The sequence below is a fragment of the Petromyzon marinus genome, chromosome 42, assembly GCF_048934315.1.
Source record: "Petromyzon marinus isolate PM22_M1 ecotype Great Lakes invasive population chromosome 42, UKy_Petmar_22M1.pri1.0, whole genome shotgun sequence".
NCBI lineage: Eukaryota > Metazoa > Chordata > Hyperoartia > Petromyzontiformes > Petromyzontidae > Petromyzon > Petromyzon marinus.
In genome coordinates this window covers 5,648,373-5,662,222 of record NC_133708.1, presented here as the reverse complement: position 1 = coordinate 5,662,222, position 13,850 = coordinate 5,648,373, and positions in this window count along the sequence as shown.

Below are 13,850 nucleotides of genomic sequence, written 5' to 3'. Positions count from 1 at the left end.
GCATCCGTGCGGGATGCGAATTAATAAAGTGACATAGAAGAAAAGCTGACAGTGTCTGTGTGAATCAAGGCCGTAATTATAAAAATAAATATGCTCACAATGTCCCCCCCAATATATTGCTATAAAACAGATTTCTGTTTATATGATTGTGGTTATGGTTGTACTTTATTAATCCCTAATCTTTGCCATGACATACAATGAAACAAGAAAAAATAAAAAATAAAAACCAGAGCAATGTAATACAATAACACTATTAGACATTGTTGTAAAAAATAAATAAAAAGTCCGTCCTATGTGTTAGTGATTTTTTTATCTTTTAGGCAGGAAATTAGTTTTCAAATTCAGATTTTTTTTCTGGGGAGGGGGGGACCCAGACCCCCTGGAAGATTTGTTCCCCCGCAATGTTGACTCCATGGTTACGGCCTTGGTGTGAATACACCACTACACATGTGTCTGAAGCACCCTGTGTACAGCATATAAGTACGCTATGTACAGAATTAGTGACCACCTTAACAAGTGTAACTTGGCATTTCGTTCTGGATGCCTTGAATTTGTGCCACAAATAAACGACGCCGAGCAACAAAGGTGGCGGTGTGTAGAGTGGACGGGTCAATCCAAGCACCGGCCTCTGCGAGGACGTGAACCAACACGCCACATTACCCCCCTTAGGGTTTTAGAACAAGGCCACGAAGCTCATCGTTCATTGTCAGATGTACATTTTTTTTGCGCGAGAATATATAAACAAGGCCAGCCAACCACCCCCCCTCACCCTCCTCTCGACCGTCCCACCTCGGCCACCCAGTTCATCGCGCGCGAGTTGGACTCCTGGCATCCACATTGTTCCTGAACCCGAAGACGTATTTTTGTTTTTGCGACAGCGTTGAAGCTCTCATCCGTACCCTGGTGCCTCTTGAATTCTCATTGCGAGGCGCAGCACAGTCACAGTAAGTCAGCTGGGCACTCGTGTTTCGAGAAGTGTGGCATTTACCATATTGGAAAGGTATTCTAATTCACCACTCTTGTTTACTGTTTACTTTAGAATGGCTGATCGTTTCAATTTCTATTCAGGCATTATAAATTGCAAAGTCAAACAGCTATAAATTACTATATTTTTAATACGAGCTTAATTTGGGTGAGGTCTCATTAATATTGCATCATCTCTCTACTTTCACGGCACACATTTAAACTGACATAAATACGCATAAATAGAGGGACAAAATATGACGATCACACAAAAAAACTACATTTTATGACACATATACACATGCTCAGATACAAATACACAGGAAAACAAAAAAACCACACACGGATGAACAAGCACACCAAGACATACATACACACACACACATAGATGCACAACAAAATAACAGCATGGGAAAAAAGGTTTGCACGGAGAGAGAAATATCGAAGATGCACAGAGATATGAAGAGAGAGAGATATGGGGAGATGGACGCAGCAGACAAATACGCAGAGATACGGCGAGAAAACCACGAAGAGACCAGATTATTTTATTTATTTTACCAGGCAAGGCCCACTGAACTATACAGCTCTTGATTTAAAGCTTTGTAAGCCATCTGGCTACCATGAGAGTTTCGTTCATGAGGCTATCCACATATACAAGCACAGAGACAATTTCAACCGAGAAGATGGATTCTGGCTTAGCAATCATTGGAAAGATTTGATTAACCATTTCAGGTCTTAATTGATTGTTCACGCTTACAGTGGCTTTCAGACAGCATACATTAATTTTTCGTCTCCCCCCTCCTCTTTTCAGAACATAGATGGACTAGTCCTTCTAAATAAACTGCCAAATCGCTGCGCGTGGCGCTGACGTTTTTATAAATAAATAAACACACCGTTTTAAAATAAATAAATTAATGCAAACCTCCACACCTGATGACGACCGTTTGTGTTATGGTCGAAACGTGAAAATTTTTATTGTTTTATATATATTTTATTATTTTATTGTTTCCCTTCAACGTGACTTTACCGAAAGAGCTAAGAATATACAGCTCTTTTTCAGAAGCGAGCTGGCCACAAATGGGAACGCGGTGGTTTATTATCACGTGGAAATGTATAGCAGCCGCGTACTTTAAAGGCGTGACGATTCTAAATGTGGAGGGGGGGGGGGGGAAACCTTAGGAACCGGAGAAAAACCCACGCGACAATTGGGGAGAGGGACATGCAAGCTCACGCATACCAGCCGAGGTCATGAACATCTCGCCACCTCGGCGCTTGCTCACGGTATCTCCAGAGAGATACAGGGACGCGGAAAGAAACAGGGAGATGAATGGAGATAAACGCTGCATCCTTATGACAGAGGCCCACTGGAACTGTGCGCTTTGAAATCTAAATTGTAAATTAATTTATTGAGGATCCCTTTTTGTGTGTAGTCTCTTGGCTCTCCGCACCTCCGATTAGCACGGTTGACTAAGTACGGTACGAAAGAAGTTCGACACACGTACATGCAGACATACACTCACACAGGCCTCGATTCGTGTTGATTTTGTGACTATTCCACATTTTTTTGACGGAACGTCGGAAATTTGGGGAGGAATATCAGCCTTGATTTATTTTTTGTTACAAGTACATAAACGGGGCCATCCTGCCCTCCGGCACCTATTTGGGCACTAGCTGAGCGGCTGACAGTGGAAGAGGGTTCGGGTCGAGCCGAGCGGCTGGAAACGAATCGCCAATCATTTGAATTTGGAGCAATCGCTTTTTGAGACGCGTCCACCTTACGTGTGTATGCTGAACTTGCTTCGCACCCGTGCGCCGTGGCCGACCGTGCCTAATCGGAAGGTGGAACAAAGTGTTGCTCCACGACTTGGGCTCGAACAGATCGGGCCGTGGAGACATAGGAGAGAGAAAGAAACAGAAGACACGCCGAGAGAGGCAGTCAGGGCAGGGGACGGCCAGAGAAGAAAAGACTGAAAGGAACATGAAACGTGGCAGGTTAGAGAAGGGCACGGTGAGAAATATGGTCACTTTAAACTGTTGAAACATTTTGTGTTCGTATGTAAGATAAGAATAGGTGTTGCACTTTCTGGCAATAAAATAGGTAGCAAGGTCTCTATTTGGATACATTTTTGCACGCTTTGATACTGGAACAAAGGTGCCATAGATATTTTGTGTCGGGTTTGTTTTACCTAAGTACCCAAACGTCTGATGTGGGTCAGTGCCTCTGCCTGGATCTGTGCAAATGGACTTCACTTAGTTATCTTTCAAATACAGTCGTAAGATTCATCCTCAGGAAGGTCCTGCATTGGATCTTTATTTGTAATATGTTTTCAGCGCAATTAATGATGAGTCGTGTTTGTTATTACGCAAGTGGGAGGAAACATGAGCTGACGACAGAGCGCGCGATCACGGCGGCGGCGGCGACTGCTGAGCTGATGCTGCTTCCACAACACTGCGATCCTTGCGGCAGCGTGCGAGGATCGCAGGGTATTTCAGGGCCCACTCCAACTCCCCCCCACAGGACTCCACCCGGGGCTAAGCCCCTGGACAGCTCCGGCCGAGATGGTCGCCTGAGGCGTGCGCGCTCCCAGCAGCGGCCGGCGGGGGCCGTTTGTGAGGGGGCCGAGGGAGCCGACGGAGGGGGCCAACAGAGCCGGGGGGGGCCGGGGGGGGGGGCGACGGAGCCAGGGGGGGCTGACGGAGCCGGGGTGGGGGGCCGACGAAGCCAGGGGGGGCCGACGGAGTTGGAGGGGGGCCGACGGAGCCAGGGGGGAGCGACGGAGCCGGGGGGGGGGGGGCGACGGCGCGAGCAGAGGGATCCGACACTGACTTTCTTACACATCATGCACTGACTCACTCACACATCATACACTGACTCACTCACACATCATACACTGACTCACTCACACATCATACACTGACTCACTCACACATCATACACTGACTCACTCACACATCATACACTGACTCACTCACACATCATACACTGACTCACTCACACATCATACACTGACTCACTCACACATCATACACTGACTCACTCACACATCATACACTGACTCACTCACACATCATGCACTGACTCACACATCATACACTGACTCACACATCATACACTGACTCACTCACACATCATACACTGACTCACTCACACATCATACACTGACTCACACATCATACACTGACTCACTCACACATCATACACTGACTCACTCACACATCATACACTGACTCACTCACACATCATACACTGACTCACTCACACATCATACACTGACTCACTCACACATCATACACTGACTCACTCACACATCATACACTGACTCACTCACACATCATACACTGACTCACTCACACATCATACACTGACTCACTCACACATCATGCACTGACTCACACATCATACACTGACTCACACATCATACACTGACTCACTCACACATCATACACTGACTCACTCACACATCATACACTGACTCACACATCATACACTGACTCACTCACACATCATACACTGACTCACTCACACATCATACACTGACTCACACATCATACACTGACTCACTCACACATCATACACTGACTCACTCACACATCATACACTGACTCACTCACACATCATACATTGACTTACTCACACATCATACACTGACTCACTCACACATCATGCACTGACTCACTCACACATCATACACTGACTCACTCACACCATGCACTGACTCACTCACACATCATATACTGACTCACTCACACATCATACACTGACTCACTCACACATCATATACTGACTCACTCACACATCATACACTGACTCACTCACACATCATACACTGACTCACTCACACATCATACACTGACTTTCTCACACATCATGCACTGACTCACTCACACATCATGCACTGACTCACTCACACATCATACACTGACTCACTCACACATCATACACTGACTCACTCACACATCATACACTGACTCACTCACACATCATACACTGACTTTCTCACACATCATACACTGACTCACTCACACATCATACACTGACTCACTCACACATCATACACTGACTCACTCACACATCATACACTGACTCACTCACACATCATACACTGACTCACTCACACATCATACATTGACTCACTCACACATCATACACTGACTCACTCACACATCATGCACTGACTCGCTCACACATCATACACTGACTCACTCACACCATGCACTGACTCACTCACACATCATGCACTGACTCGCTCATCATGCGCTTACTCACTCACACATCATACACTCGCACAACCACTGACCCATTCACTCATCATACACAGGTTCACTCATCGTGTGCTGGCTCACTCGCACATCATACACTGACTCACTCATCATGCGCTGACTAACACATCGTGCGCTGACTCACACATCATACACTCACTCACACTGCCGCTGACTCGCTCACACATCATACACTGACTCACTCATCATACGCTGACTCACACATCATACACTGACTTACTCACACATCGTGCGCTGACTCACACATCATACACTCACTTACACTGCCGCTGACTCGCTCACACATCATACATTCGCTCACACATCATACACTGACTCACTCACACATCATACATTCGCTCACACATCATACACTGACTCACTCATCATACGCTGACTCGCACATCATACGCTGACTCACATCATACACTCACTCACGCTGCTGCTGACTCACTCACACATCATACACTGACTCACTCATCATACGCTGACTCACTCATCATACGCTGACCCACACATAATACACTCACTCACACTGCCGCTGACTCGCTCACACATCATACACTTGCTCACACATCATACACTGACTCACTCACACATACGCTGACTCGCACATCATACGCTGACTCACACATCATACTCTCACTCATGCTGCTGCTGACTCACTCACACATCATACACTGGGAGTGTCGTGCTGCCAGCTATGGCTGCAGTTTTTTGTCGTACGTGTTATGTATATCGTTTATTGTTAAATTTAAAATCACAGTTCCTATGATTACTGTTGTTACATTGTTTTTATAGCTTTATTTTGGTGATTCTAAAACATATGGTTAATTTAAATTGTCTTATGGTTATTGTTGTTGGCTTGCACCACATTGATTTTTGCTCACAGCGTTTTAATAAAGTTTTTTTTGTGCGTGGAATATTTGCTGGTTTATTCCGGGATGTTTCTGTTACGCCTTGTCGCTTTAAGATGTTCTGTGTTCAAAATTGTGTTTGTTGCGGTTGCACCCGACTTAAGAGCCGCATGGCTCACAGGGCTACACCTAATAAATTAAACTTGAAACTTGATATGCAGAACCTACCCACGCCCAGTGCGAGGAGGTACAACACTATATCCCCTTACAAAGGGAAACAGATGGCAACTAGTCCACTTGGTGTACTGCCTTCTCCCGGCGAGACATGGGACCTCCTCGACGCGCGCGGGAAGGGAGTTTCACAACATTCGTGCGGTCATCCACGTGGATATCCACCTAGCGTAAAATGACAAACTTAAAAAAAACAATCCCAGGCAAATTTGGTGTTGTCCAACTTGAACCTATCTTTAAATTTAACGGACAGTGACATCCCAAGCAGGACAACAAAAACGTCGAGAAAGCCCGATGAAGGGTTATCTGTGGAATTAATTTCGCGTATAAAGTGTGCGCTGTTTGGCAATTTGCTATGTTGGCTGTTTCTCCAACACAGTGTGAAGCCGTGTGCTGTGCGATGACCATTTCACTGACAGCACGTGGCGCAGCTGAATCAATGCCGTCCGTAATTCGATTTTTCTTTCGTTGAACCTCAGGAGCAATGTTGGCCGCGTGCAACACCGCGGCCGTAAGGCCACACGCCAAGAGCTTCGACAGGCGCGGCGCGGTGGAGCAGCCAGCTACGGTGGATTACAACGCAGAAGGAAGATTGGCTGAGGGAGGACTGGAGGAGCCATCGGGACGGGCGCTGCCTACGAGGGAGACCTGGCGCCACAAGATGGACTTCTTGATGTCCGGGGTGGCCTTCGGCGTGGGTCTTGGTAACGTCTGGCGCTTCCCTTACCTGTGCTACAAGAACGGCGGCGGTGAGCTTGTGGCCTGTTGTACGTGTGGATGTGGGCGTCTGTGAAAAGAAAGAGCTTTGTGGCTCATCGGATTCCTCCTGTATGAATACATATTCTGACTCTGATTGTGTATGTATGTTCGAACTTCAGCGGGAGTGTAGTAACGTATGGATGGTATGGAACCAGTCAGTTTCAAAGACGATGCTGATATTATCGGAGGATGTTTTTTTTTGTTTGCATGTCCACCACAAGTACGTGCGGTTAATGCAGACAGGATTCCTTGAATAAGGATTCTGTTTGGTGTTTTAACATCTTGACACAACTGTTTTATTGCCAGAAAGGGTAAAAACCTATTGCTATATTTTAATACTGGCAAGTGTAGTAACTAACGGTTAGCGCGCTGCGCTGCAAACCCGGCGACTCCAGTTCGATTCCCGATCACGGACAGCACCAGTGACGAATATTTCAACCGGTCCTGGGCCTCCCCTAGGTCGACTCAGCATCGAATGAGAACCCTGGTGTGGTGTGTAAAACATCGCCGTGAGGGAGACAAAGGCGGTCGGGCGTGGTGTTGGCCACCCACCCCCTCTTACCGCAACAGTCTGTTAAGGCTACACGGGGGATCTTTGTTAAACTATTCTCGCGCCGTACGTAGCCAACCGTGCTAATAACTGGCTCCCGTTGATTTAATTTACAATTTACAGTCTGCCTCAGCAGCAGACCATGCTTTCCCACCTGGATGATGGACGCTTGTGTTGCGCCAGAAACGTCGTGATTTATTTTGTTTTATTTTATACCGAAAGAACCAAAGAGTATGGACTCCTGTTGACTCTCAGGAGCCAGTGGGAATCTACGACATTTTCGCAGCGTATTCATCGCCAGTGTTTTAATGCTCATTGTGCAATGCAATTCTTTGTTTCCACATTGTTGTGACACAAAGTCGTAACCTTTGACGCTCCACTCACAAGTTTATTTTGCGCGTTCGGTTTTTGTTGCAAATCACCCTGCGTCCTCGGAGCAATAGGTGCTGGAGAATAAATGATGATGCAAATTCTCAAGTTTATCATCCATCAGCAAAAAGTCTTCAGGGGGAAATTTACAATCGATCGAGCGCCTGCATCCTCCATTCGATATCTGTAGTCGACTCCACGGATGTCGAGTGCGCAGACGGTAAAAGTGGCGAGAAGTTCACAACCTCGCCTGGGCACTAATTGCTTACAGAGGCGAGCGTCATTCCTCGTAAATAAGTAATATTTATTTTTTAAACACGCTTTAATTAAATGTACCGTACTAGTAATGTAAGAACTCCACGACTCCAGGAAGTGGCCCCGAAGCTTGCCACAACATAAGGGGACCGTGGGCAATTACAGCCAACGTCAGTTGAGCGTGGACAATTAGACCCAAGCCGAAACATAACATATAAAAAAAGATTGTTTATTTTTTTGTTTTAATGATAGAATATAGTATTGTCATCAGTATGACATAAGTATACCAGGTTTGCAGTTGATACCACATTGGGAAGTGGGTTAACATTGAGTTACAAGATTTGAGGATGCAACAACAACGACAGAGTGAGTTAAATAACAGGTCCCTGCAGGGTGGGCAGGTAGGAACATTGGCAAAGTAACGTCACGGTGCCTTCGAACTTCGCCTCGCAAATGCTATTCGGCTGTGGACTGTGTGTGAATTTGCCACATCCCCAAAAGCGAAGTTCGCAAACGAGATAATGTGACTTCCAAATGTTGGGTTCAATAAGACATATCAAGTCTCTGCGCTGTCTATTGCTGATTTTACACCCAACAGCACGAGATTTCACTTCGTTAAAGTATTGAAAGGGGAGGGACGGACGGACGGACACATTAATCTATTGCAGGCTGGTACACTCAGTTTACAACTTCGTTCCTACCAGTAAAAGCGTGTAATAAAATTAAAACGCACGCGTCTCCCCGTGCTTCCTAAGTCTTTGCGCGTCTCTGCCAGGAGCCTTCCTCGTCCCGTATGGCCTGACCATGATCTGCACCGGCATCCCCCTCTTCTTCCTGGAGGTGGCGATGGGGCAGCTCACTCAACAGGGTGGCATTGGAGCGTGGAAGATCGTGCCACTTTTCACTGGTACGGCGTTTTCAATGGCAGCGTATCCGGGTGGGGGGGGGGGGCATCATACGGCCCCCGCCAGATGGGTATCGTGGAGAAAACTGATATCCGCTGTCAAAAAAATAAAGAAACGCTGTGAACCACTCAATCCAAGGGTTTCAAAGAGCTGGAGTGCACGGTTTGGTGTCTTTGACTGTAGGTTGGAAATGCACAAACAAAAACGTAGTCGTGCACGATGATAACCAAATATGTAGAGATTAGTTCGGCGAGATTGCAGGCTCATATTAGAGGATGACCTGGATTGTTGGCTTTGCATTAACTTTTGTAATAGATGGTTGCTGTCCAATGGGTTTGAATTATGAGGTTTGTTGATTGTACGGTGTATTTGACTGCTAGTTGGTGGCTTGCTATGAAGTCATGACCAACTTCACGGTAAAACGAGGTCACCATCGAGTCTTTTCTGCCTTCACGGATCTGTGCCAGACAGCCACTGCAACCTTGTTTACTGACTGTCTTTTATAACGATGGCATCTTGGTGAATGTAGGCCCATGTCTGTTTTCGGCGATGCAATGATTGCGATTTGCCGAACAGTGATTGATTTGCTGAAGGCAAAGATAAATAAACGAATCGTGAAATGTGAACTGTCCCTCCAGTGGAGGCCAATGTGAATATTCATAATTAAAACGAGGGAATGATTCGGATGCTCGAGTCAATGTAATACCCTAGACCAGCGGTCCCCAACTTTTTTGGCACCAGGGACCAGTTTCGTGGAAGACATTTTTTTCACGGACGGGGGGGGTCATCATTGGGTCTTTCCCCATTTTCAAAGAAGCTCTCCAGCGACGTTTTTTTAAATACAAATTTTGGCTACTAGGGGGTTAGAGCTTGTGGGCTTACCAACACTGTAACTGAGACAAGTGCGCAGTGCGGGAAAGAGGCGCGGACGAAAGTGGTAAATAATAAAATAATGGGGGCGGACCACGCGCGGACTCACCGATCTCACCTCCTGCTGTGCAGCCCGGTTCCTAACAGGCCACGGACCAGGGGTTGGTGACCCCTGCCCTAGACCACTAGATAATACTTAATGTTCTGCCTCTGACAACTGCAGGTCTTCACGGATGGTGATTACAATATTTAGTTGTGGTTATTAGGCGGCAAGCCAGTGGTGTTTGTGACAGTCTTGAGATTGGCGGCTTTGAGGTCTCTCTTTTTTACTTTTTTGAGTTATATATGTATGTTGAACTTCTTTCACACCGTACGTAGCCAACCGTGCTAATCGGAGGTGTGGAGAATATAGGACTGTGTTCGTGCAGTGAAAACTTTGAAAGCTTATTTTGAAACAATTCTAATACTAAGTAAGATGCTTAGCCCAGGAATGAGTCACCAAGTAGACAATGCATTCTTTCTCCAAGACGATTCCCAAACACAATACGGGTTCCCATGATGTAATGTCAGAAAATGTTGATAATTTTAATACACGTTAGTTCATTCATATTTTGTGTTACTTTTAAATAATGTGTCTGTTTCTAGATCTATTCTAATGGCCCACATGCCAGTTTAAAAACTTATATTTGAGGGACAATTTCAAATGAAATTAATACCCCATGGTGTAATATTGCAGTCTCCATCACCTATTCACTAAAATCTATCTGGCCTATCTCTCTCTGAAGAAGACGGGCTATAGCCCAAAACGTCACCTATTATACATCTTTTTTGTCCTCTTCAGGGCAGAGTTATTAATGCATGTGTTGAATTTGTGTGAATATCTACAGTTTTTAGGTACAGGTGGGCAATCCAATTCTTTAACCCTCTGTGACTGCCCCTGCGCTTTTAGAAACGTGCATTGAGATTATTTAGATAATTTTGGTGCTATAGATGTCCAAATGATGGTGCCACTTTGTTGAGCTATCATTTGTGGGCAAGTCGCTTCTGAAAAAACAGGTCCCTGCAGGGTGGCTGGTAGGAACATTGGAATTTTGCGCAATTTTATTTTTACACCCCAACAGCACGAGATTTCACTTCGTTAAAGTATTGAAAGGGGACGGACGGACGGACACATTAATCTATTGCAGGCTGGTACACTCAGTTTACAACTTCGTTCCTACCAGTATAAGTTAATACCTCAGTGGGCTTTGCCTGGTAGGATGGGGATGGTTTAGTTTTATTGGTGTTTGTGTAACTTGTTTACTTTGCTTGTACTTTACACTACTGTCGTGTTGTTGTATTGTTGTTGTTGTAACTTTCTTACCCGCACCAACTGGACATCTGTGAAAAAATAGCTTTTTCGCTCATCGGATTCCTCCAGTATAAATATTCTGATCTGATCCTGATCTGAGCTGTTTGCCTTAATGTTGGAACCATTCAGGCATCGGCGTGGCGTCGATGGTGATCATCTTCCTCAGCTGCAGTTACTATGCCGTGATCCTGGCCTGGTCCCTCTACTACCTCCTGCACAGCCTGACCACGGCTCAGCTGCCCTGGACCCACTGCCAGGGCTGGTGGGCGACGGCCGCCTGTTCGGAGACCTACTCGTCGTGCCCGACCAACGCCACGGCGAGCAACGTCTCTCTCGCTCGGAGCCAGGGAGCCGGCAATTGGAGCAACGCAGCAGCCTCGGCCTGTCCAGAGAGGAGCTCACCCACGACAGACTTCTGGGAGTAAGTGGAGCATCGCATCGCGCGGCGCTTTCAAACGCGCTGCTGCGGCCGTCTGGAACGCTCTTTCGATATTAGAAAGCCACTGGGGCTATGTTCTTTTCAATAATCAGGATTGAATCTTATTTCTTTTAGAATTGCTTTTTGTGTTTAGTTTGTTGTCTTTCCACCGCACCTCTGATTAGCACGGTTGGCTACGTACTGCCCAGCTGAGAATTAGATCCACAATGTCTTTTTTGGGTGAGTTTTGATCAAATGTCATCATAAAGGCAACGTTAAAATCGCACAGACCGCTATTGGTGAAGGTTTGAAAGTACGATTTTATTTGGTTTGTGTGAAAAATCGGAATATGCGAAGCTTACTTTATTCAGAATTAACTTGCCTACAATGTCGCAATTGCTGGGTGATCTATTTTTGTAAATGATGCAATCCAATAAATAGCAAAACAAATTACACATTTTGTTTATATTTACACCGACTCTGATGCAAATTCTGCCGGCCATTATTGGCAGCTTCTTTCTCCACAGTTTTTGTTGTACCCACTGTGAATGTTCATGCAGTAGTAACAAGGGGAAGCTCATGACCTCATCAAAGCGAATGAGAGCTTTAAAAACGACTCTTGAATATGAATACGTTCAGGAATAAGAGGATGGTGAATTTTTGTGTGTTTATTTAACACGTAGGCTTTCGCGACCAATATTATTCATAATAAAGGTTTTTTGGATTAGATCGCGTTATTTATAAATGTGTCGTAACCCTCCACCACCCGACACGGCGAAACAGTAAAAATTGTGTCACGTTTACAAAAGACAAATAGTTCACTACTTTAGCCCACCGGTGTGTTGAAGAGTGATTCAACATGTTGTGTGTCTCTGTGTTGTCTCTCTCTGCTTGTGTGTCTGTCCGTGGGTCTCCGTATCTGTGTTTTGTCTCTCTCTCTCAAATTTAGTTCTACCTGATGACGGCTGCTTGTGTTGCAATCGAAACGTCGTATTCTATTATTTAATTTATTGTCTTTCTACGTGACTTCATCGAAATAACCAAAGAGTAATTCCTGCAGTCACGAAAGCTTCAAATCAAGTTTGAACTTTCGACTGCTCCAGCATCACACGGGAACTGATTTGAACGCACCACCTCACAATATTTTCTGACCGGGTTGGCGAATCGTGGGAAAATAAACAATTACTCTTTGGGTAATTCTAGATTTGAAGTTTTCGTGACTGCAATCATCCATACTCTTTGGTTCTTAAAATTAAAGTTAATCAAATCACGACGTTTCGGAGGCAACACAAGCGTCCGTCATCAGGTGTAACTTGCACAGCTAAATTACTGTAAAGAGAGCTATTTGTAATAAGAGATTATTATATAGGGTAAGAGGAGGGGGGGGGGGGGGAGCCAAGGAGGGCGGATGCAGGGTGGGGGAGTCTACTCTTTGGGTCTTTCGGTAAAGTCACGTAGATAGAAACATAATATAAAGAAATCACGACGTTTCGGTCGCAACACAAGCGATTGTCTTCAGGTGTTTACACAGCTGTATCTTTTCACCTGAAGACGATTGCGAAAGAAACGTCGTGATTTTTGTCTATTATTATTCTATCTACGTGACTTTACCGAAAGACCCAAAGAGTATGAATTCCTGCAGTCACGAAAACTTTCAGTCAAAATACACAACTGTTGCAAACATTTTTTTTTAAATCGCGCGCTGGTGTACCGCCAATTCGCTCGTATGTAAAAACACTGAGACCAGGGCTAAGAGCAGGAGTGTAGCTGTTCAGTGTGCCGGCGGTGCAATTGCACCCAGGGCCCGCGGGCCAGAGGGGGTCAAGGTTTGTATTAACGTTGAACTTCTTTCGCACGGTACGTAGCCAACCATGCTAGGTGCGGGGGAAGGACAACAAATGTATCAGGTTTCAAAGTCGGCGGCGGGGGGGGGGGGAAGGCGCGTAGGTGCACTTAGAGCACCATTTTTTAAAAATATTATTTTTTATTCCACATCCACATTGCAACATCCTGACGTTCTGAACGACATTACCAGGGCGATCGACGATATCAGGCACACCGG